Source organism: Equus quagga, chromosome 13 (genome assembly GCF_021613505.1).
Source record: "Equus quagga isolate Etosha38 chromosome 13, UCLA_HA_Equagga_1.0, whole genome shotgun sequence".
Taxonomy (NCBI): Eukaryota; Metazoa; Chordata; class Mammalia; order Perissodactyla; family Equidae; genus Equus; species Equus quagga.
Genome location: NC_060279.1, coordinates 43824522 through 43850931, shown reverse-complemented (window position 1 = coordinate 43850931; position 26410 = coordinate 43824522). Strand labels below are relative to the sequence as shown.

The window sequence follows — 26410 nt, the reverse complement described above, 5'->3', positions numbered from 1 at the left end:
TTTGGGAGGGCGCTATAGCTTTATATCATTTATTTAATTTACCATTAGAAGAGGTGGCTATATTCAGAGCAGGTGAGTTCTAATCTTGCCTCCCTCTAAATTCTGTCTTTATTTTGGTAGATCTTGAAACTTGTTTCTTAATTTTCTTCTTGATTCTCTCCCTTATGTCAGACAATTCACTTGCCAGAAATGTGGAGGAGAAAGAAGCCTCTTTTGTCTGACCTCCCGCATTTTTCCCCACAGTTAAATATATACAGGCACATAGATATCACATTCTGAATGGGCTGGGTTTTCTTTAAGGTTAATTTGTAAGTTGGATGTTATGAAAGTTGAGCATTTTTCTCTCATAAAGACCATGTTTTAAATGGGACTTAAGCCCCATCATGACCCCAGAGGAAACTGTCATGAATATGTGCCAGATGCAGAGAAAAGAGGAGAGAGAGTGTGAAAGAAGATGAAGCAAGGGTCCCCTCCTTCCTTTAATTCCAGGCTTGCCTCAGATAAAATTTGAAACTATGTGACTTTAGTATTTCCTCATCTTCTCAGTTGGTGCCATCTCCTAGCTATCGTCTTCTCTTGCTATGTCACCCCCAAATCAGGCCTGCCTTACATCAAAGAGACTTCTAAATTCTAAAACTATCTTCCTGCCTCTCCCAGTCTTTCCACATCACCCTCTAATCTAAATGGCTATTTGATACAAACTAGGCATTTGGGGGAAAGTAGCCTAATGAAATAATACACTAAATAATACACTAAATAATACACTAAAGTGTGAGAGGCTGATTTTCCTTATCCTCTCTAGGGGTGTTTGCATTAAAAAAATGTTAACAATGCAAGTGAATTTGTAATTGGTGGAAATTCTAGCAGTGAAACAAAGCGAAGTGAAAAACAGCTATTACGTGGAAGACATTTTGGAAGAGCTGTACCATAATATGGGTAGACCAGCCCAATGAAAATCTTTTTTGCTCTATCCCTTTACGCCACCACCCTCTCCTGCACACACACACCCAAACACATCTCATCAGCTACCTTGGCTTCTAATCTTTTCCTGATCAACTAGACAATTACTAGCATGATAACATTTCAGTGCTGGAGAGGGTTAGTCATTATGTCATTAGCTCATTTTATAATTGAGGAAACAAGGCTCAGCCAGCTTGGCCTGGCTCACATACGGGTGAGTGGTAGAACTGACACTAGAATCCAGGTCTTCTGCCCAAGAATCTAGGGCATTTTCTTCTACACTCCACGCGCAGCATTCAGAAGTCTTGTAAAATAAACTTAGAAACACTCATGCCTTGGCCATGTTCACTTACCCACTTGGATTCTCTTTCTTTGCTTTGGAGTCGGCAGGTGGGAACCATCAGTGCAGGAGGCGAGACAGCCTGACCTGGTGTTCCTACAACGCGTTCTGACCAAGAGGCTGGGGATTCTCTGTCCTCTCCTGAGTGGGACTGTGGAGGAATTGGAGAACTGGGGATGTTTGGGGGCCCCGGCACAATCCTTTCTTCTTCGTTAGCTACTCATGGGTGATGTCATGAGATTAAATAATACATGTGAAAATGTTAGGATTATTATTGCCTCTCTCTTCTTTTCTCACCGAGCATTTAGATTTCCCCTCTGATCATTGGAAGCCCTCTTTTCAGTCAGCGGTACAGCACAGTGGTCGAGAGCATGGTCTCTGGAGAGGCAGGCTGCCTGGGGCCACATCTCAGCCAGCACTTCCTGGCTGAGTGAACTCAGCACATTACTGAGCCTCTGTGCCTCCCTGCTTCTTCATCTAGAAAATGGGAGCAATAATAGTTTATACTATATGGGGTTGTCTAATATATGGATGTGCTTAATAAATGTTAGCAGTTGTCATCATCATCACTATCATCAACAACCTGTAGGTATTTTTAAAGTTTGCTTTTTAGGGGCTGACCCCGTGGCCCAGTGGTTAAGTTCACATGCTCCGCTGCAGGCAGCCCAGTATTTCGTTGGTTCGAATCCTGGGCGCGGACATGGCACTGCTCATCAAACCACGCTGAGTCAGCGTCCCACATGCCACAACTAGAAGGACCCACAACGAAGAATATACAACTATGTACCGGGGGGCTTTGGGGAGAAAAATGAAAAAATAAATAAGTAAAATCTTTAAAAAAATAAATAAAGTTTGCTTTTTAAATTTTTTTAGGGAAGGGAAGCTCTGCTGGTCTCAGCTGCTTTCTCCATTGCCTGGCGATCTGTAAATCCTGCAGTCGTGAAAGGTTAAGTTGACCCTTTAGGCAATTCTTGCCCAGGAGGCCTCATTGTGTGTAGTGAGTCACCACCACTTCCAAGTGGACGGTGAGTCAGTAGCCAGTTAAGGGGAGGTCAGAAGTTCCCCAGGCTCACAGTGAGAGGATCCAAACCCAGCCCTGGGGTGCAGAAAGAGACAGTGTGATTGTATGGCTGACTGGACTTGGGACGCCATGGAGAACTTGAGCTACTCATGTCGGAGGGCATAAAGTGGTGAGTAAATGCTGGGTCTTTTGGAATCACACAGAATTAATTTCCGCTTTGCCTCTTTCTTGCTGTGTGACCTCAGGCAAGTTATCTAACCTCTCCGTGTCTCATTTTGTATCATCTGTAAATGGAGATGGTCTTAATAGAAATGACTTCATGATATAAATGCTCGGGAAAATGCTGAGAATCAAGTAAGTACTCAATCAGAAGTAATTATTATTACATTATGACTACCATCGCTATCATTAATGAGAGTCAGGGCAGACAATTCTAGGGATCAGCCCCAGAGAGGCAAAGTAAGGGGAAGAGGTAGCAGGAACAAGGGTGGGTCTTGATGTGAGTTTTAGGAAGTGACAAGTCATTTAGCTCATATTAAATATAAAAAGTCATAATTTATTCCTTATTGCACCCCCATGAAGGAGCGAGTGATGTGTGTCCACATAATTTCCATTTTGTAGGGGAAGATTCCGAGGAAGAGAGTACAAGCAACTTTCACACAGAAATACAGATCTGGTTTAGCTCCAGTCAGGAGCTGAGCTTCTTCAGATCCTGCTCATAGAGGGGTAACCATCCTGGCCCAGGCAGAGGAGACCTGTTAGGTCTGGGACTCCACCACATGCTAAAAATATCAGTGTCATATAATCATCCTGTCGTTCTTCTTGATCTCAGTTGGTCCTCCTGATTCATGCCATCTGCAAATTTGCACATCCTTTGTGCTCCGTTTTGCTCACATTTCATGCCTTCCTTTGCCATCTCATGTACTCTGCATGTTTCAATCTCTGGGCTTCCATTTTTCTTCTTCCTTTTTAATGCAGTGTGTTTTTTTCTCTTTCTCTTCCCTCCTTTGCACTCCCACCTTCCTCCTCCCTCCACACCAATCAAATTCCTGCTTGCTTCTTGCCATATTCATTATCCTACCTCATTCCCCCCTCATTCCTAGAAAACAGCTCACAGAGACTCACCCTTCCCCCTCAAGCCCGCAATGCCCACCCTCCATAAATTCCAGCAGCCTGGCAATCAGTAACTTCAGCATCACACTTCACAGCTCTCAGAGTTTACACTACTTGTTACTACTCTCCTTGCTACTGCTCTCTAGGGTTTCTGCTAAAAAAAAAAAAGATCCACTTTAAAAATCTGCTGGGTACAAGTTGAACCCACAGTTAAGTTTACTCGCACATTTACACATTTCAGGGTTTTATTTTAACTAGTACCTCAGGTCTATGCTCAGTTATGCAGTGAACAAAGACTAGATCCCTAGGGAACAAATTTTTCTCTACTCTAAAGAAGAAAACCATCTAAACATTCAACAGAAACCCTGGTACTGGGTCCACCCACTCTCTCAGCTCTCCACTCCCCCAATCTCAAGCCGATGGGACATCGTTTTCTCCTCGGTGGAGTCATTTCTTTCACTCCTCCTGGAGCTCAGACTGCCTCCCCGTGTGTGTATGTGTGCACACGTGTGTGGCCACTGCTGTTTCTCCAAAGGGCTCACCTCTCTTCTGCCATTTTGGCAGGACACGGGGAGGCGGCTCTCCCGCTCTCCCTCTCTCTTTCTCTCCCTGCCCCCAACTCAGCCTAGGCTTTTTCCTGTCTCTTAACTCCACCAGTGCAGCAGCAACTAGCTGAGCTGCTTGCGTGTGAGCGAGAGAGAGAGAGAGAGAGAGAGAGAGAGAGAGAGAGAGAGAGAGTGTGTATGTGTGAGTGTGTGTGTGTGTGTGTGTGTCTGCGTGCGCAGCTAGGCCAAGCCTGCAAGCCTGCCTGTCACTGGAGAGTTTTAGTTTGCATTCAGAAGAAAGGAGGAGGGGAGACAAGGGGGGAGGAGGGAAAGGTGGAGGGGGGAGGGGGGGGGGGGGGGGGCGCGGAGAAGGGAGGGAGAATGTCTTGTTTGTGGCTTGTCAGCAATTGCTTGAGACAAGCTTCCATGTGTGAAAGCTACTTGGCATGAATGCCTGGGCCGTACCAAGTGTCACCGCAGCAAGGGGGGAGTCAGAAGAAAAACAGATCAGACCAGAGCAGACAATAGGCCCCTAAAGTGTTCCCCCTAAGTTGCTTTGATGTTGTCCTAGTGTCTTGATACCAGGAGGCCAGGGATTGCAGGAAAAGGGTCTTTTTTGTCTTCATTCACTTTCCCCCCTCAGTTTCTGAAATGATTCTCCAGAATTTCTCCTCATAAAAAAGGTAAGAGCCCTAACAATTCCTTCTTCTGTGGCAGGCTTGCTCGCCGTGCCTGGAAGTGGGGGTCTCATTCCTGCGCTGCTCAGGAGGAGCGCTGGGGTCCTGCGATTGGAGCTCTTGCCTTGCCCCTGGAAGTCTTTCAAGGCGCTCAGGGCTGGGGATGGCCCCTCTTTCTAGGGAACCCCAGTAACACGATCTGTGCCTCTGGGTTGGTGGGGGAGAAAGGGTGGCTGGAGAGGGTGGGAGGAAGGTGTGAGGGTAGAGGGTGTGAGGGAAAAAAGAGCGAGAGAGAGAGAAGCCTGAAAGAGAGGGAGAGAAAGGCAGAGCCCTCGTCCAGAGCAGCCCAGCGCGGAGCCCTGGGAGGCCTTGCGAGCTCGGAGCTGTGCATTCTCAGGCTGAGCAAGGGCTGGTCCGGGCTCTGCCGAGTGCCTGCAGAGATTGCATCGAGCTTTGTGTGTGCGAGTGTGCGGTGGGTCTGTGTGTGTATGTGTGGGTGTGTGTGTGGACTTCCCACACACGGCCCTGGCGTGCCTCGTCGTGAAGAGGAGGTACCCCCGTCCTTATCACCGGAGCCCAGACTCTCGGAGGAAGAGAGGCATGGCAGGCAAGAAGGGAGAGCACGAGAACTCTGCCGCAAGACCATCCAGAAACTTTTCCAGGCTCAGGGATTTCTCTGGTGATAGATACTGTAAAGGAGTTGTGGGGTGCTCTGTGCCTCAGTTTCCCCATCTGTAAAATCCAGAGAGCTGACCGGGGATGCTGCATGCCTCCCTGAGATTTGGCGAAACAGAACAGATCGTTATGTCTAAAATGCTTGGAGAAGTCTTCAAGCTAGAAATGCTGTGGAATCACAAAGTACAAGTGTTATCGGTATTCTTGATCATCATCATCATGATAATAAAACCATCATTAAAGACACCCTGAGACAAATAGAGCCGGGAGCACAGATCAAGTGTCTGAGCATTTCTAAGGAAACAAAAAGCCTTTTTCCACCTGTTGGCTTCTGTCCTTTTCTCTTGTGTCTTTTCGTTAGATTTATTGGCCGATTTGTACAGAGAATGGGGTGGGAGGGGTTGGGTTTTCCCCTTTCCTCCTCCCTTGTACATATTTTTTTTAAAAAAAGGTCAATGTAAGATGCTTGAGAGAAAATGTGCCTCCTGTTATAGTAGTTTATTCAAGACCTTGTATTTTCTGGTGCTTGGCAGTGCATGCAGGCACAGCCGTAAACTCTACCTTGGAGGTTAAGGATTTTTATTGTGGCTTTTAGAGATTAAATGAGATTTATTTACAATTGCTGTTTATCAGAGAGTAAATATCTTACTGTGTGTGTGAGGGTAAGAATGTGAAGGCTGTTTACTCACTGGCGGTTTTGTGGATAAAACCTTTTGCGTTTTAAAGTGACATCTTGAGAGATGGGAGTAGAGAGCTGAAATCAGTGCCTAATATTCATCTTTAAAATTTTTTAAAAGAGAAAAATGTCTGCTTGTTTTCTTGAATTGTGGATTTCCTTTCTTCTGTTCTTACAGTGATTGTTTCAAGGCTCTCAGTTGTAGCTTTTTGAATTCTCTGGGGGAATTTTGCTTTCTTACCTAATTCTAGGTTTTCCTGACTCTGCTACTTGTCCAAAAAAATCTGTAAAAGTCTGGGAGGCTGTGCCTGCTTCCATCCTAACTGCAAATGTTTATCAGACTGACTCCCCGTGATAGCTAGAAATTGAAGAAAAGCGCCAGCCCTGGTTGAGAATATTTATGTCCTTCCCATAGAAGCCTGGAGAACCTGACCTCTGGGTTGAGGAAAGGATGGAGGAAAGATGTTGCTTGGCCTGGATCTGCCAAGAAGCACCCCCCACCCTATATAATATTTCGTTGAAATAGAACTGAACTTCATATTTTAAAACTTAATTGTTTTCTACTTTGTCAGCAGAAGATCTTACCATGGTTTGTCTCTGGCAAGATTTCAGGGCCCAGATAGCTTCCTTAAATGTTAGAATTTCAGAACTGCAAGAGAAAAGAAAGGTTATTCATCGAGTTTTAAATGAGGACTCTCAATCAATGATCTGAGGGGGTTCCGTGAAGCTGTGGTAGCATCCGGACCACACCCTTGAGTCAGACTGCCCTGAGGATCATCTTGCCAGCCACTCCGACCTGGTCTTCACACTTGATTTTGCACCGGGCAGCACCGGGGCCAGCCAAAGACAGGAATCCTTTGGAGTTCCACTTGCTGTGCTGGATTACAGCAGCACACTCAGCCCTGTTTGTGGCACATGGCACAAATATGGCAAGCACAGTTTGCGACATGAATTTGCATGAATTCATTCATATCCTTATTTGTTTTTTCAACCAATATTTTAGGGGCATTTACTATGCACCACGCACCTTGCTGGGCACTGAGGACGTAGGAAAGAACAAGGCAGATGGGCCTCGCTCTCGGGGAACTTGTAGTCTTGGTATAATCAACATTAACCACATAGTTAAACAAATTAGTAATCCTAATATTGTTAATATACATTGAACAGCATGCAGATACAGTCTCTCAGCATCCGCAGGGGATTGGTTCCAGGACCACACGAGGATGCCAGAATCTGCTGATGCTCAAGTCTCTCAGTCAGCCCTCATTTTCCACTGATTCCACGCCCACAGATACAGAGGGCCTACTGTATTATAACGCAGGGCATGAAGTTGTATAAGTTATTGACCCAAAGTTTGTAACTAGGCTGTCTTTTTCTCCTTGTGGCTGAGTTCTTGCCCTAGCCAACTCCTATTCCACTGGTGGCACTCCTACGCACACAGTTCAGCTTTTTCGAAGACGGTAGAAAATTCTCTCTTCCTCTCTCTGTTTCCCTCTCTCTATCTCTCCACACAATACAACAGAGACACAAATAGTACCTGCTAACCCTTTACACTTGTACTACTAAATAACTTCACACTCGTTGTGGGCCGGCCTATGACAATCATTAACTGGCTATAGCCTCCGTTAAACCCTAATGGGTATGGGAGGAGACAACATGTGGTTAGTGGGCTCTTGTCTCACTTTACTTATTCTGTAGTTCTTCCAGTTGATACTAAGCTCTTAGCTGCAGGAAACTCCACCATTATCACTGTCGTCTTAGAATTCTAAAGACAATAGTGTAACAAAATGGCTTTTCCCATCCCTCCCAACAAGGACACATATCTATAAAGGGAAAAAACTTTAAAAACCTCTTCAATAGGTACCATTTTGGTTGGGTTATTAAAATCTTACTGGTTTCATGAGGTCAAAGGTAGGAGCATCTTCCCCCACACCCCTCATTTGTCTTGCTTGGAGAGGCTAAATGGTTAAAATGCCAGTCATTTCCTTGGATGCAAATTTGTGTTAGCTTGTATCACCATTTTCTACATTGTGTCCTTCTCTAGTACACAGAGGAATGTCGTCTTCAGTGTCATCAATCCATCTTTTTTTTTTTTTTTAGATTAATTTAGTAATTTAAAAAGAAGACAGACATGCCCACCCACACCTAAATCATAGGTTTGGTGCCTATACTTTGGGAACCCACACAAGTTGTGTGGTTAAATCATGTGATGAGTAAAAAAGAGTGATTTCTATGCCCCCATTACTGTTACACAGTAGACAGTGAAGCAGACAGCCAACACTGTAGCAACACCCTATCCAGAGCTTGCCATGGTTGTCCACATTTAGCACCTGTGGCCATTGCTTCTCCTGTGAGCAGTATGACTTCATTTGCAAGTCTTTGATCATTTCCGACACACTCCCCCTCCCCCATGTGTTACTCACTGGGGAGCTGCCTCTGGGGGAGGCAATCTGAGTCAGCCTTGGAAGAGTAATCCAGAGAGAGGAGTAATCTGAGTGGGGAGTTAAGAAGTGAATAAAAGAAGGATCTGGTTGGGGGAAGATTAACAGAACTGGGGAGCCAGACGGCAGTGATCCAGGTCATCCTTAACTCTGGGGGTGTAAAAATGAAGACTGTGATGACATTTAAAAAGTGCGATGTGTGGGTACTGTGTGTAAATAAAAATGTTAGAGCCTCTTGTCTGACTAACAACAAACATGCAGGACAGCCCCCAAACTTTTTGGTTACAAATATTGCTTTTGTATGTAGTTCTCTTAAAGGGAATTTTGTGGGCTTTCCCCCCAAGAGACATAAATAGAAGATGTAAAATGGAAATTTTCTCCGTTTCTTTTAAGCCTTGACATTTTAATGCACTTTAAAATATCTGCTTAGTCCTCTCTTGTAATAGCCCTGTGAATTAAGCAATATTGTTATCCTTCTGTTGTATTTGAGTAAGGTTATGCGACTCATCCAAGGACTCACAGAAAATAAGGGGCGAGATGGTCAGCTGATTAAATCTCCCTGTTGGTCTGAATCTCTTCAAGGGATGGGAAGCAAAGAAGTGAGGCAATCATCATGATATTCAGGCCACAGGTACTGTCTTGACATGGCATTAAAATAGCCTTAGTTTGGCTCCTTTTTTTAAAGACTAAGATCTAGTGTGTTGATCATAAAAAGAGGGATCTCCACTTCTGATTTAATAATGATGTGTTTTACAAAGTACATTGGACTAGGTTCTGGTTTTGGCTCCCCATTCTATTTCTCTGGACCTCTCTGAGAATGGGGGCATTGGACTAAATCATCTCTAAGTTTCCTTCCATCTGTGTTATTAAGTATTTCTCTGATTCTGTGAATAGGATCTTCCATGATTCTGGTCTTTTGGTCACTTTATATGAGACTCAATTCAGGAACTATGGTTCCCAAAGGGGAAATATGGGTTTTGTGGATATATGGGATTCATTCCTATACATCTATGCAAACTACATTGACATTTTGAAGTGAAAAGCACAATAGGAAAAAGTGGGATTTTAATTTATGGATTTTAAGAGAATTTGCCAGTCAGCGTGCAGGCTCGTGTGCAAGGAGACTGAAGCAGCATTTTCAAAAGAACAGGCTATTTTGAATGCATGTCTTCCTGTGTAATAAGTGTGAATTTAAAATGGAGGGGCAGTAGGCACATCTCTTAGCTTCAGTGTTTTCACTGCTTTTTCATAGAAATTGTCCTGATCCTTTTTGCATTATGCTTACATATTGTGTCGAGGAGGCAGGGGCCAGCTTAAGCAACTGTAGTGCTGATGATACATGCTGTGTGTGTAACACTGTGCTTTTGGGGATGACAGGACTATTGGCAATCTTTATGATATGCAACTCTGAAAGACATTGCTAAAGACTTGCTGATATGACGGTATATATTAGATACACCTTTAGGATGTGAGTAATAAATTGCTTCTGAAATGTGGCCAAGAGTGGGACAGAGAGGTAGAGAGTGAATGATGTTTTCATTAATCATGCTTTCTCTGAGTAATTCCAAGCACTAGTCATTTGAAACTGGTTAAACTTTGAAAAGATATAATTTAAAAATTTTATATGGTTACTCAATGCAATTTTTAGAGCCCCAGAGTAAGTCCTTCTACCATGTTTTAGGATTATCATCTTGCTTGTAGCAAAGGAGACCAGTTTAAGGCTGCTTTGGTGATTAGTAAACCACTGACTCTTTGAAGTGGTCTTATTTCTAACTGAAAAAAACAGTAGTATGTAAGATATAATTAGTTTCTAACTGGGGAAGGGAATTTTGAAGACCCTATACAATAATTTTTTGACTTATCTTCTTCCTTTATTCTTGGTTGCTTAAAATTCCTAATATTGGATATCTTGCTTAACTTCATAACAATCCTAAGAAGTAGATACATAAGAGAAATGTTATTATTGACTTTAGAGATGGAAAAACAGGAATGGGTTTGTGAAATGGTATCCTAGCAAGCTTTATAGAATGTAAAAATATGTTCTGTAGAAATATGTGAAATATTTGGTTATTGATGAATGCTGTACTATAAAGGCAAAGAAAAGTGTACTCTATATATCGTTGGGGCCAATCTAATTTTTAATAATCTAAAGTATTTTTAATTATCAAAAGTATTTTTATGTTATTCACCTAAAGATTCAAAATGCCTCTAATCTAAGGCTTTGGAGAGCTTTAGTAATTTCCCTGAAAACATAATCACTTTTTGTTGAAAAGTAAATTCACAAACTCAAAATTAACAGTAATGGCAATTGAAAGAAGCCAAGCCATCATTTGCTCAGAAAAGAAACTTGTGAATCTTGAGGTACCTTTATCTTGTCTAATATTAGATATGTTGGACTTTCTATTCTCCTTGGGGCTTGTGTAGCTAGTGTATTTTTGAGGAGAAAAATTTTGCTGAGTGTCTATGGACAAAGGACTTTTTGAATGTAGGTCAAGCGCATACTTTCTCTAAGCATGCTGGATTGGTGGTTTATTCTATGGAAGTCCAGGACTTACTGGGGTGTTTAAGGCAACCATAGTCTGAAGAATGCGGGATTTTAGCTCCTATGCCAGTGCCCAGGCTGTGACCTCTGTCTGAAACATCCTTCTGCCTTGTCTCTTCCAAGCCAACTCATACTGCTCCTTCAAGGCTTATCCTGGGCTTTTCTTCTGGGAAGCTTCTTAGATCCAAACTACCCTGTCTCTGCTCCACCACCTCCTGGGCAGGACATAGACTGATGTGGCCCTTATCACACTGTGCTGGAATTGTCTGCCTCCTGCTCTGGGCTGTGGCCCCCTCAGGGATTGGACTGCCTTTAGTTTTTGTACTCCTAATGCCCAGCACAGGTGATCAATAAAGGCTACTGAATGAATAAACAGTTCACATTGAAATCTAGCTTACTAATATATTTAACCAAATACAAAAAGGATGACAGGTAAAAATCTTAAATTATATCACCTTATGTCCCACGCTAAAAAAAAAGGAAATTTCTTCTATTAGGGCATTCACTCTTCTCCACCTTTGCAGAGAATAAATGACACATTCATAATGAAGTATTTTGTATACCCCTGAATCCTCTGTTTTCTTATGCCCAGCTTTTCTGCCCTAAAGCTCGTTTGTCACTTTTCCCACTTTTGGACTTTGTGGTTCCCTTTCCTAAGAGTTTATTTTTTTATGTCAAAGAAACATGGTTGATAAATGAGTTGGTGAAGATTTTAGGTAGTAGCTAAAGAGGAGAAGTCTCTATCTCAGAAATGGAGAAAATAAAGTGAGCTTTGAGGAAGTCTGGACAATCGGAGGATAGTGGGGTGAATGACTGACTTCCAGAGATCTGCAATTGTGACTCATCTGAAACAAAGAAGGGGACAATACAATTTAACTTTTATCTTCTAAAAAAAAGTTAAGTGCTGAACCCTCTAGAAAAGGCCTTCTGGTTGCAAAGAACTGACTGATTGAAGTTTCCTCAAGAAAAGGGGCATTCGTTGTGAGGATGCTCCCAGAAGGAACTGAAATCAGAACTGGAGACCTTTGCATTACTGACACAGCTCTTGGGACGTGCTCCTCTTCTTGTATCAGTCTTGTCTTCTCACTGTGTGTTTGCTTCCCTGGGACCCCTTTTGCTACTTCCTGGTTTAGTATTCTAGCTGTATTCTGAGTAACCTCTCTCAGTCTCATAGCTTTTGCTTACACCTAATTGTTGCTTCTTTGACTTGCTAAGATCCCCACTTTCTGAACTCTACCCTCTCCACCCTCTGTCCTTCAGGGCTTCTTCCTCATGGCTTCTTTCCGTATATTCTTCCATTTGTAGTTTTCCCTGATAATTGCTTCATTCTCTCAGGATTCTCTAATTCAGATTCCCAAGAAAGAGTCCAATTAACCCAGCTCATCTTTTCACTGTTGTGTCTTATAGATCCCTAACCAGCCTATGATTGAAGTTGCCCAATGGTCAGATGCACACCTCTAGTCCAAGATGCTGTGGCAAAGGGAGGTGGGCAGGGGCAGAGGGTTTGTCATTTGATATAAAACTAGATTGCCTTTTAGTAGGAACTAAGAAGGGCCATCTTCCTTCCACGTAGCTGGCAACAAATGTGTTTAACATATCTGATATAAGTCTAAGAAATTAAGGATAACCTGATTATTAAAAATTAAAATGTTTCATAGATAACAATTAGCACAGCTGAGATAAGAAGACCATGGGAACAAAATAGCAAGTTTTTAACTAGGAAAAGAAATTGGGAGACGGAAGGGTATTAGAGTTAGTTCTTAGATGAGTGACATCATTTCATACATTTATTAAAATGCAACAGTAGGTGAATAGTAAAAGTGAGAATATATTGACATGGATCTCAGAGGCTAGTTTATAAAGCAAGCATGGGGCCAGCCCCATGGCCTAGGGGTTAAGTTTGGCACTCTCCACTTCAGAGGCCCCGGTTTAGTTCCTAGACATGGACCTACGCAACTCATCGACGGCCATGTTGTGGTGGTGACCCACATACAAAATAGAGGAAGATTGGCATGGATGTGAGCTCAGAATGGATCTTCCTCAAGCAAAAAGAGGAAGATTGGCAACAGATGCTAACCCCAGGCAAATCTTTCTCAGCAGAAAAGAAAGCAAGCATAATCATGGAATTGGGGACCACAGTGAGGATAAATAGGAATACTAACCTTAGGGAGTTTCTGCCTGTGCTTTCCTCCTGTATTTTCTTCCTCTGCTCACTATTCTGTACTTGATCCCTCTTATTTTTAGCTTCTGGAACAATCTGTCATGAACTAGTGGTGTGACCTTGGGCTAGTTTTTTACTCTCTCTGAAACTCAACTTACTCATCTGTAAAATAGGGATAATGATTATTATTTCAATAGCTTATTATAAGAATTAAATTAGATGGCATAATATGTTTAAAGTGACTGGTGCACATTACCTAGGATGTAGGAAGTGCTCAGTCAATTGTAGCCAATATTCTGGCACAATGTGCTGAGCAAAATTTTGCTTGTTATATCTTTTTCTCCTTACAGCAATCCTAAAGGACTTGTATTATTATTTCTACTTTATGAATGAGGGTACAAAATAATGCTTGAGTATTTGCTGTGTGCAAAGCTGAGTTAAACCCTTTTGTGTTTTGTCTTCTTTAAACTAAGATAGGCACTATTAATGTCTTCATCTCATTGTTGAGGAAACTGAGGTCTAACTTGCCCAAGATCATACAAGTAGTAAGTGACAGTCAGAGCTTGTGTGTAAGTCTATCTGAACTTGGGTCAGTCTGACTCCAGAGTTTTCCAAAGTCACATAGTTGATGAATGTGGACGTGACTGAGTCAAGATTCAGGTCTTCTTTAGGGCAGTACTTCTGCGGTTCACTATGAGTTACGTGCTGATTGAATGAAGGATAATGGTAGGCACACATACACTTATGTTGCATCTGAATCTGGGTGCCATGATTAGACAGGGCAAATTTTGGAAAAGGTACAAAGGGGAAAAGTTTTTAAATAATTAAAATATGTCAAATAAGGTCTCTTAGACCTGAAGAAATGATTTAACAAACATGTGTTGAATATCTATTGTGTGTCAGGCAATGAAAAATGAGCTTGGCATTGTGGGAATGCAAGATGAATCAGGCTGTATCCCTCCTCTTCAGGTGCTTTCATTCTGGTGGAGGGAGATAGATGCTCACACAACTAATTATAAAGCATATAGCAATGGATCAAAGAGCTGTGATAGTCGAGAGAGAGAGAGAACCATTAATTTGGTGGTGGAGGGAATGGTGGTGGAAGGCTTCATGCAGGGGATGACATTTGCGATGGTCTTTGAGGGGACAAATACAGAAATACAAGAAGCCTTCTATAGTCTCCTTTTTCTTCATGCCAATGGTTTGTAAAGGGTTGTATAAAGTAGCTAACTATTGAGGTAATATCTTGACACATAATATTGTTTTCAAAGATTAGGTTTTTTGACTAAAAGTGGAGAATTATCTACTCTTACTAATCGTAAGAATATATAGGAATTTTCCTGGTCTGCACTTACACATATTTCTATTGAAGGAATCAGAAAACGAAATCCTCGGTTCTACGCATCCCAGGCTGGGGATCTATAGTTGTCCAGCCATCCAATAAGGGCATACAGATCCCTCAAGTGGCCAAACGGTACACCAGTTTCAGCTCTCAGCTGTACAGCGTGGTGTTGAGTAGTGCTAAGATACTGGCAGGTGGGTCATTTATCCATTTACACTTTGATTGGAGATTTTACTCTGTAGTTAAGAATTCCTAATTTTCCTTACACATAATACCAGGCTTTCTGAACTTCTTTTTTGAGACAGTCCTAATTTAAAACATTCTATCTTGTCCCCATAAGTATATTCACGATTGGTAATCTATGTGTTCTGATTACTTCAGGTTGTTAATTAAATTGAGTTTCTGCATCCTAATCCTGTTTAAAGAGGTCAAGCAGACTTCTTCTGCATATGGACTTTGTCCATTTGCAGTGAGAATGTACATACCCAGCTAAGATCTCTTGTTTTGGTTTGGTTCGGTTTTTTGCTCGAATCCCCTTTTCCCAGACTCTGTTGATGGACATTATGCTCAAGTGGCTTGGCTCAAATGCTGCTTTTGTCACAGTCTTTCTCGATTTCTAGAACCTGAAGAATCTCTCCAGCCCCACGGTGTCCATGTTATCTTGTACTTTTCTTGATCAGACTAGCTACGTGTGTTCACTATCACAAATCCCTTAATGGGTGATAAACAAGAGAGCAGGACTTGAGGTTCTAATCACCTATGTATCCCTCAAAACACCCAACAGGTCCCTGCCTTACAAGTGGTTGGTGCTCAGAGATGTTTATTGAACTGAACTGAATTCTTGAATTCTTGGATTGGCTTTGGGTATGATAACATTGATGTCTGAGTCCCAGTTTCCTTTTGGAAAAGAAACAGTACTTTTAAAAAGAGGCGTCTTAACTGATTTTAGGGTGAAAGAAACCATGTAATATAAACAGGAATTGTAATTATTATTAATAAGCATCATTGAATAGCATGAACTGATAGAATTATTTCTTTTGCTTGCTTTTGCTGGCAGAGTGGGCAGGCTTGATAAACTAACTGATCTTTTCCATCTCTAATATATCTGTGATTCTTTGAAATTTTATGTAGACAAGTGCAAGCTAATGTACACTGGAAGGAACAATTGAAACAGCTCATACTCACTGATGGGCTCTGAATTACTCTACTTGCAAGTGCTCAGGAAAAAGATCTCAGATTCATTGTGGACTGCTCAATGGAGACATCTGCTCGCTGTGCAGTGGCAGTCAGGAGAATGAATGAGATATAATAGGCTGTATTAACTTTGAGAATGGGATAAAGAATAATGCAGAAAATAATATGGTGCACATAATTTGGCATTGACTATTTCTGTAATTACAATAAAACTTTTTAATGATATACATTGATGTTATGACTTCACCTTAAAATCAAAATTCGGCATTGGATCTTTTCATTTCAAAGAAAACAAAGCAGAAATACAAAGGATCCAGAGAAAAACAACAGACTGTCTCCAAGACATACAAGGAATTTGCCTGTAATGAAAAACTGAAAAGACAAGGACATTTTAATTTGGATAAAGGGGCAAAAATGACATTGTATAAATTTCTTTGAAATTAATGAAACTTTCAGAAAATTGCTAGAGCTAGCTTCTGATTATCCCTGGTAATGGAGGTCAGAGATAGGCAGGATAATTGAAATCCCTGATAATCTTCAGCCCTCATTTCAGCTATTAGTTGCAGCGTCCTGTCCTATGAAAAGTTTTGCTAGACACACAAATACAAGACAGCAGCCCAAGGTTTGTAATCTAAAAGCCCCTTGAGAAAGGCCGCCTGGGGTGCTGGGGAGCACACAGAATTTGGAAGAAGGTAGCCAGGGTTCTAGTCCCTACTTTCTGTTTATCATCTGTGCAAACTTGAGTGAGATGCTTAACTCCTGTGAGACCCAGTTCCCTCATCTGTAAAATGGAGACAGTAGTAATATTTATTTTATGAGTTTGTTGGGAGAACTAAATGAGCTAATTGGAAGTGGTTGGTGAGCTGTGATGGATGAGGTTGAGAGCTGGTTGTTAAGAGCGTCTGCTTTCCGATTTGACTTGCCCACAGACATGGCTCGCAGCACCTGCGAGGCTTACTCCACGCTTTCCCTTCTCCTGATTCTTCTACTGCTTATGTTCATGGCAGGAGACTTTAGAAAAGGTATGCAACATTTCCTTCATCTCTAGAATCATCGCAGCATGCCTATTACGTTGGTCCCAGAAAACCTTAAGATAGTTTTGCATATGTTTTATTAATGTGAGTAATTATTTAAAGGTCACCTCCCATAATTTTCACAGTAGCCCTTTGAAATGCATACTGTAATTATCCTCGCCTTCTGGATGCAGACACTGAGGCACAGACAATTTGCTTAAGGACATGTAGTAATGGCAGAATAGAGTCAAACCTATGCTATCTTGCCTCTGGGTTGATTTACAGTCTAGAAAACTGACTTATGTGACTATACTGATCCCTCCCCTGGGGAGTGAATGGCCCTTCCTTGTTTTCTAGGAACTCCTGCTCTATCCTTTGGCACCCAATTCAGAACTCACCTCTGCCATGGAGCCCCATCCTAAACCTTCTCTTCCCCTGGAAGAAGTCATCTTGTCTGCCTTAGTACCCTGTGTTGTAGCTCTTAATATATTATTATGTTAACAACAGTAGAAACCCTCAACCCCTATTCAATTAATAGTTCAAGTAATAGTTGGTGATTTGGTTGAACAAGTTAGTTAAAGCAGGAATCATATGAAATGATGGAATCATTCCTTAAGCCTTTATTTCAACTTAAAACATCTCTCAAGTTTTTGATGTAGGGCCAAGGCCTCGTCTTTTGAGTTTAGGGCCTCCCATTAGAGCTCTGCGTCCTACTTCTTGTATAAGTCACACTTCCGAGGCTTTTGCAATTATTTTCTCTTGGTTTCTTCAAAGTGGAGCAAGGTCTCAAAGACATTTTGTGAGGCAATCAGATTCTCCCAGATTTAATGATGTTTTACAGTTGGCTCTCCCACGCCTGTGCTGACAGCACATTTTTTTAGTAACTAACTTTAATGTGCCTTTCCCAAACGTTCAACTGAGATCTTGTAGAAACAACTTCTCTCTTTTGCACTCATATTTCATTACTTTAAGAAAGTTTAGTTAAATTGTGTAATTACAATGATAATTAGGTTTGGGAGCAAACACACTGACTTCTGGTCAGCAGACAAACCCACTGGTGGGAGGAGCAGAAGGCAGGCATCCTAGAGCAGCCAACTACTAGCTGTGATCACTTAAGAGAGCCCCTGCTCAGTGTGGCTTCTGTTCCATGCGTGGCCTAAAAGATGAATACCTTGAAGGTCTAGCTTTTATCTTCATCTTTCTAGTTATTCTAGCTAGAACCTAGTGCAGTGAGGGGTTTCCTAACCCTCAATAAACATTCACTAACTAGCTAAATGACCACACCAATAAAAACAAAACTCAGCTTTGCCTCTGCACATCTGGTGGGGGTCCTAAGCAACAACCTACTGTCCTGACGTTGGATTAGGGAAAGGGAGAAAGAGCTAGCAAATGAATTTTTAATATTGCTGTAAGAGATAATGATATATACCATTAAATAGTTAAACGGAAGGCAGCTATAAAGAAGGATTTTGTGTAGTATGTAATAAACCTGGGTAACTCACTTATACACAATAACAGTGAGGCAACACGATTGATAACATTTTATAAAGGATTAGATATGTTCTTACATGAGGAAAAATCCGCACTTAACAACCACGGTATCTGACTACAAAAAGCCTCTCTGATGATTATGTTCAGGGCCAGCTCGGTCAAGAAAAAATTTCCCTTACTGCTCTATCCTTGCAACATTGAGTTTATTATATGCTCCTTGTGACAAAGTAAAGCATCTTGAATTAAGCACCAGAAGAGGAAAGAAGTCAGATCTGAAGGATATTAAACTTGACAAAGACATTCTGTGGTAAGCGATTGGTTTGGGAGATGGAGTAGTGTTGGTGATGGCAGAGATATCCTCTTTCCTAAGATAAAACAGGAAAACCATTTAGCCTTGCACTCAATAAATGTGTGAACCAAAATACACTGAGCAAGCAGAGCTGGAAAATTACAGAAAGTTTACATGACCAGTGGAAATGGGATGAGAAAGAATATATATACATATATATTTTATAGAGACAGAATGCACGTGTGTGTGTGTGTGTGTGTATAGAATGGAAATAACCCTCCATAGGATCTGGTGTGAACCTTCTCATTAATTTTCCATATTAAGAATCATTGGGTCAGTTCCAATTATTAATTTTCGAGGACCTCCCTGTTCCTCAAGAGGTAATGAAGGCGTTGTCTAGAAAAGGAAGAATGGAATTAACATTGTAGTGAGCACTCATTGTGTGCCAGTCATTATGCTAAGTGTTTAATATATGTTAGCATATTCCTTTGAATATAAGTTGAAATTGATTTTTGTAAGACCTACATTCCTTTGTGTGCCACTATGAAAGAAAAAAAACACTCCCAATTAAACTATGGCATACCATCAATGTTAAAATTCGTCTTGATTTCAGAGCTATTAAAATGTGAAAAATATGCATCTTAGAATCAATGAGATATGGTATCTCATTTAATTTTCCCAACAACCCTTAAACTAAGTATTAATATAGCTGGATGAAGAAAGTGAATCTCAGAGAAGTCAGGTAATTTGCCTCACGTCAATTAGCAGGTAAACGTCAGCTGGAGTTTGACCCAAATTAGTCTGTCTTCAAATCCAGTGCCCTTTCCATAATACTATGCTGTTGATTGAAATCAGTGCTTGCCCAGGTCTTAGCGATATTTAAAAATAAATAATAAAAACATTGTATTCTATTAAAAGCATTTACTTTTGGATTTATCTCCCAAAGATCTTTCCTTGGGTGGGAAAACCGTGAGCAAAACTGGAGTTAATAACAGCTGTGGATTTTTAAGGGTAGAAGGAAAATTTGAATTCCTCTGGTCCAGTCTCTGTCTGGTGCTCGAACCCCTGATGATAACACTCCCTCAAGGAGCCACACAGCCTCAGAGAAGCACCAGGAGGACAGGGCCACTCCTGCAGCTCGGTGCATCTTTTGTGAGCTTTGCTTTCATCTACTCATTGGTCCTAGTTCTGTCTGTGGAGACATAGAGTTGGCTTCACTGTCTGAACACCATGTGACCCTTCCCATATTTGAAAATAACTATGAGAGTCCCTCTAATGCTTCTTTTCTCCAAGTTTAACATTCTGAGTTCCTTAAAGGAGATGGTATGGAAATCTCTCTCTGGCTGCGATAGTGAATATGCTTTAGTTTGTCTGTATTCGTTTTACAGAGAGGCATTCAGAACCGATCATCTTGCTCCATATGGAATAGAGAACTATCACCTCCCTTACTTTAGGTACCCTGCTTCTCTCGGTACAACCTGTGAGCACATGTGATTTTTCCAGCGCCTCATCAGGGAAATGTAAACTCCTCCTTCCCCCATTCCTTCTCTTTCTTTACTCTCCTTCTTTCTCTTTTTTTTCTTTAATACATGCTTTCTTTTTTTTTTAACACAACCTGGACTTTAAAATTCATTTTGTTAGAATTAACACTTTGAGGATTTCTTACTTTGAGGTTTTGTTTTTTGCATTTGATAGTTGTCTCTACCAATTTTGTAACATCTACAAATGAGATGTTAAAAAATGTTTTCTATAGCTTTAACTAAATTATTACTGTACAGATTGAGCAGGACAAGGTCAAACACAGGCCTTTGGGAGGTCACAGGAAATCTTTTAGTTGTTCAGTTGCCAATCCACCACTTCTGTCATGTCCCCATAATTCTCTATCTGGTCCATAAGGATGTCAGGCTTTGCATATGCCATCCCATTTTACCTGTGCAAAACCTCTACATACCAGATATTATTGTTCCTGTCTTACAGTTAGGCAAACTGAGTCTCAGACAGGTGAAGTATCTTGCCCAGGATTACCTGTTAGTTAGAAGCAGAATCAGGATTTGCACCCAAGTTTTTGCATCCCTGCTCCTCTACCATGACCCTACCCATTGTGAATTACTTGGCTGAAATCCAGAGATGACATTTTTACACCATTTTCCTGAACTACAGTACTTCTGACCTTAAGGAGCCAAATGTCATAATAGAAATGCACTGTCTTCCTCTTTCCCCCAGAGAACCAAGATCTAAAATTTATCTTTAGGCGGCATTGCTCAATAAGATCACTTGGCAAGAGAGTAGATACCTCACTTCTCTCTAAGGATAGGACTCACCCCCTTATCTTCCCGTTGACCTCTCTTAGAAACAGATACGAAAATAATGTTTGAAAAAGAAGATTATTTCCTACACTCTCTGGGCAATGGAACAGTAGTTGGTCCTGAAGGCCAGGATCTAGGTCCAGAGAAAACAGAGGTTTTAAGACACTGGTAAAAGCTAGTTACCTAGACTCTTGGTAATGAAGTCACACACACACACACACACACACACACACACACACACAGTCTTATGCACACATTCTAGAAACCAGACTTAGAAAGCCTTACTTTCACTCCATTCCTTAGGACATGCTTTGAGAACCCTATATTTCAGAATGAATTATTATTGTAAAGTTAAAAAAGAAAGGAAAAGAAAAACAACATAAATGATGCAGGGAACCGGCCCTGCTACTCAAACCGCAACTGGTACCCAGCTTGTTGGTAGGCAGGAAGGTGTACGGGCATGGATGGGATTCATGAGGGCCGGCAGTCCGGGGTGAGGTAAGCCATGCTGAGGAAGTGTCGATCGCCACATTGCTCTCTCACTGAGGGACTGATCTTTGGTGGGTCTAGAGGAGTCTTTTTAACTATTAAGTAGTAAAAACAAGGCACCATTACTTCATGCGAGCTTCATGATTCTCAGACATAATTAATAACAGATGGTTTGCAACTGAACAATGTATTAACAATATGTATAATTTAAATGACAACAGGGACATCTCGTTATCCTCGTTCATAAAGAGAGTCAAGGTCAGTGCCAAAGCAAAAGATAGCGAGTGAGAAAAGGATGCCTTCTTGCTTCCCAACCAAAGGTTGTACCCATTTCCTACATCAACAGAAGCCTATGCTCAGTGAGGAAGTTCATTCAGTACTTTTACTCCAAAGCAAAGTCACTTAAGATAAATGAACTTACCAACACAATTGATTGAGGTAAACCCCAGCACACTAATTCAGTCTTTCTGGAATGCTAATATAGTACAGTGAAGAATTAGGGAATTAGCTGAAACTTTTATCTTTTTTTCTGAAAAGGAACTGCTCAACTCAAAATTAATTGCTAAGGGAAATGGTTCTACATTATTCCCCATAAACCTACCTTGGGGACTGAAGGACTGTGGGGAGCCACAGACATGGAATCTGTGTCCTAGGGCCCTGTTAACACAGTGCATAATTTCCAGCAACTCCCAAGTGACTTTTTCTGACGTCCATTCCATGTAAAACAATGGAAACCTATTTCCATGCTTCTTTGTGTTTCCCGGGAGTCCTTAAATGCCATGGTGAAGATTAAAGGACTAGGCCTTTCTTATTCCCTCTTAGGAGTATTCCTCATTTTCTAAAATGATCTTATTGAGCAATGCCACCTAAAGATAAATTTTAGGTTTAATTGTCTGTTCATTCATTTGTTCATTCATTCCTTCAGCAAATATTTATCAAGCACCTCCTGCACACTGTGTTCTCTGCTAGGGACTAACAAGCATAAAAAATGAATAAGATTCAGCCATCGTCCTCAAGGAGCTAATAATTTAGTAAAGGAGTAAGACATGTACACAGATAACTGTAATACAAAGAACAGTATAATAAATGCTTTAAAAATGTTCAGACAGAATCCTGTGGGAGGGTCACATCTAGTCAGACAGAGCAGAGAAAGCATCGTGGAGATGGCGTCATTTGACCCCAGGGACTGAACCGTATGGGCTCTCCACAGGTGTAGTTGGAGGAGGCATCAACGCAGACCCAGAAAACAGCGTAAATAAAAGCAAGATGTGTTCTGAGAAAAGCAAGTAGACCAGTTTACCCAAAGCATAGGATAAATGCAGGCAAGCATGAGAGAAGAGCAGTTGAGGATACATAGTGAAGGATATTAAACGCTGGGTTAGAAAATGACAATTTAGTTTCTTGGGCAGTGGGGAACCATTGAATGTTCTTGAGCAGAAAAGTGACATAAGCAGACTTTACTTTTGGAAGATTTATCTGGCAGTGGTATGTGGGATGGAAGGGAGAGACAGGAGTGTGGAAGACCAGTTAGAGAGCTCCTGAAGTAACTCCCGTGAGAAGAGGTGAAGACTTAAATGAGGGTGATGGCAGTGGAAATGCAAAGGAGGGACTGAGCTTCAGAAATATTAGAGGCAGACTAGATAGGATTTGGCAACAGATTAAATGGGGGTGGGGAGAGACTCACGCATGACAGATAAGTGGCAAAATGATGATGCTCTTAATAGAAATGGGGTGCGTGCACTTGTGTACTTACACTTACTTGTTTGGGCAAAGGGATGGCAGAATTAGAGGTGTAATCTTTTTAAAAAGCAAGTCAGATCTCATTGCTCCCCTGCTTAATAATATCCAAATGGCTTTCCGATATATTTAGAATAAAATCCAAACTCCTTACCACGACCTACAGTAAGCTCTACACGATCTGGCCCCTACTCTATTCTAACCTCCTCTCTTAGCCCTCTCCTCTGGTTTGGCTTTAGCCACACTGGCTTTCTTTTGGTTCCTCAAATGCACCAACTTCACTTCTGCCTTTGGGCCTTTGCATTTGCTGTACCCTCTGCCCAGAACACTCTGCCCTCAGATCCTTGTACAACTGGCCCTTTCTTATCAGTCTGGTCTCAGAGAGCCCTTTCTTTTTTGTTTTTTCTTGAATTTTTTTTTTTTTTTGAGGAAGATTAGCCCCGAGCTAACATCTGCCACCAATCCTCCTCTTTTTTGCTGAGGAAGACTGGCCCTGAGCTAACATCCATGCCCATCTTTCTCTACTTTTTATATGTGGGGTGCCTTCCACAGCATGGCTAGCCAAGTGGTGCCATGTCCACACCCGTGATCCAAACCAGCAAACCCTGAGCCACCGAAGCTGAACATGTGAATTTAACTGCTGTACCACCGCACCAGCCCTCAGAGATCCCTTTCTTAACCCATCAATTACCATACCCCATGCCCACAGCCACTCTTTATCACATCATCCCACTTTTCATTCTTCACAGCACTTACCATAATCTGAATTGATCTTATTTGTTTACCTTGTTTGTATCTGTTCCCCTCTACCAAGAGTAAGCTCTAAAAGTGTGTCTCATTCATAGCTGTACCCCGATTATTAGAACCAAGCCTAGCACATATGACGTACTTCATAAATAGTTGTTGAATGAATGAGTGGGTTCTCTTTGGGGAATGTTGGCTTTTCACGCAGGTGTAACATTCAGGCAGAAATGGGCAACGACTTGGATTTGTAGGATTAGAGCTCAAGAGAGGGCCAGGTTTGACATCTGTCTTACAGGAGATTAAAAGTCAGCAAAGTATTACCGCTCCTGGGCCTTTTTGAGCAAAGGCATCACTTCACTCCTTTTGCCTTAATCGCTGATCCTAAACCTGGTCTACAACTTAACCTACAGTGTCCAAGTGAGTGTCTTTTTTGTCCTCTGGAGATTTGCTAGACTTTAGCAAAAATGCTACCTCACCTGCAGTAGCTTTTGGAATTCCTGTTTGGAATTGCCCACAGAGTCTGCAGTGCCTTAGTAATGATGTAAAATATTAATAACTACCGTTCACTAAGCACTTGTGCCAGGCACTGTGTTAAGCATCTTCATGCATTATCTCATTTAATCCATTTCAAAACCTTGTAAAGCAGTAAAACAGAATCTCGGTTGTGCCACTCGATAGGTGTGTGATCTCAAGCTAGTAACTTTCTCGACAGTAAAATGCTACTGAGAATGCTGTCTCATAGAATTGTTTTGTCAAGTACAATTTGTAAAACACCTGGCACACAGTGGGACTTAATTTTTCACTCCTTTCTTTTTCTCATCAAAGATTCAACTAATTCTTGATTCTTTCAGGTTTCAGGTTTGACTATCTAGTTAGTGGAGTATCGAGTCCCTTGCTTTTCCTCACCTGTCCTATTCTTACCATATTTAGGAGTGTTGTATAATTCGTTATCACTTACACGACGTTAAGCAAGAGGAAGGGTTGGAGGTTGTACTGTCTGTGAAAGAAAGTGGAGAAATGAAGCCTGAAGTGATTGCTTCGAATTACTACATTACTGCTTGAAGTCTGTGAGCTTGGGCAAGCTTCCGGGTCTCAATTTCTTCATCTGTAAAATGAGATAATATCACCTGTCTTCTACCTCACAGGGCTGTTGTCAGGATCAAATTATAGCCATGAAAGAATTTTGGAGAACATAAAGTTATATATAATTGTAAGGTACTATTATCGTTGCCATCATTACAAAATGAGTGTCCATCCTTCTTTTTAAAAGGTCTAAAATAATAATAGTGATCTATTTATAAATTGCCTAAATTAAACCCATGCCTTCCTTTATTTTTTAGCTGAAACAATTTCAAACCACTCCCTTATTCTTTTATCTTTATACTTACAGTTCTGGCTTAAGTGAAGTTGATATCTGCCCTATCCAGTGTGGTAGCCAGTATCCACATCTGGTCATTTAAATTTAAATGAATTAAAATTAAATAAGATTAAAATTTTAGTTTTTCAGTCACATTAGAATCATTTCAAGTACTTAATAGCCACATGTAGCTAATGGCTACCATAGTGGACAGTGCAGATAGAGAACATTTCCATCTTTGGAGGAAGTTCTTTTGGATAACACTGTTGTTGATTTTCTTGAGTTCCATTTTTCCATGTTTTCTTGTAATCCTGTAGCTACAATAAAACCAGGATAGCTATTCTTCAAATGAGGAAAATTGAGACCCAATGTACTTGCCAATGCCTATGACAGAATACGAAAAATGGAAAGAATGTTAGCATTGTCTATTCCAACTTCCTAATTTTATACATGAGAAAATTTAAGCCCCAAAGAGGTGAGATCACTTGCTTGAGCCCATGCAACTCCTCAATGGATTTCCATTGCTCTTTTCACCATGTGACTATGAACACATGAGTAACACAGTAGGTTTATATTCCTCTTGCAGGGCTGCTAATACTATCCATTTCAGAAGGAAATATGCCTGAGACAGAATTTCTAAGTCATGTGCTATTGTCATTGGGCATTCTTCCTCCTGCCTGGCCAGGTTCTGCTGTGAGCCCTCACTATGTCACATTGAAGACAATGAAAACTGGAGAGCACCCCTTCCACAGCTGCCTCTGTTAAGTTACAAGTGCCCTAGAAAGCTGGCTGCCTTGAAAACCAGAGTATTCCGTGATTCAGAATTTGAATAAATTTCCTAGACAAGCCCAAATTCCCTAAGATTGGCCTCACTTAGATCATGAAATATTGGATCTTTAAGCAAACTGCTAGGGAATTTAGAATAGGGATTGTTGTTCCCCAGGGTTTCATGCAATATAGACATAAAATGCTAAACAGCTCTTGGTACATAGTAGGTGCCCAGTAGATGTTTAATTCCCTTCCCTCCAGCTCCACCCATTTCCACCTCTATCCTCTCACCAGCTGCCAGCCCTTTCCTAGATAACAACACACACTTGCAATTCCCAAGTTGTTAGAACCCAAAACTACTGGTTTTTAAAATTCTTATCTCTTTGATTAATCTTCATTGAGAGCCTACAATCAAGGGCCCAATGTATTAACAGTTGAAAAGGTTTGGGGGTGTGCATATTTTTAAAATTTATCATTAAGATAAAGGATCTGGTTGGTATAAAAAGTATTTCTAGAGCCAACAGGGTAG

The 26410-nt window shown here is 41.2% G+C and overlaps 1 protein-coding gene across 1 annotated transcript in view; it reads left to right on the top strand.

Annotated features, from left to right (window-relative positions):
• Window positions 1–4496: 4496 nt before the first annotated feature.
• Window positions 4497–26410, top strand: part of BCL9 (BCL9 transcription coactivator) — an 80098-nt gene continuing 58184 nt past the window's right edge. Inside the window, exon 1 of the mRNA XM_046682298.1 lies at window positions 4497–4662. The gene's annotated coding sequence lies outside the window, so the exon portion shown is untranslated. The remainder of the gene's footprint in view (window positions 4663–26410) is intronic.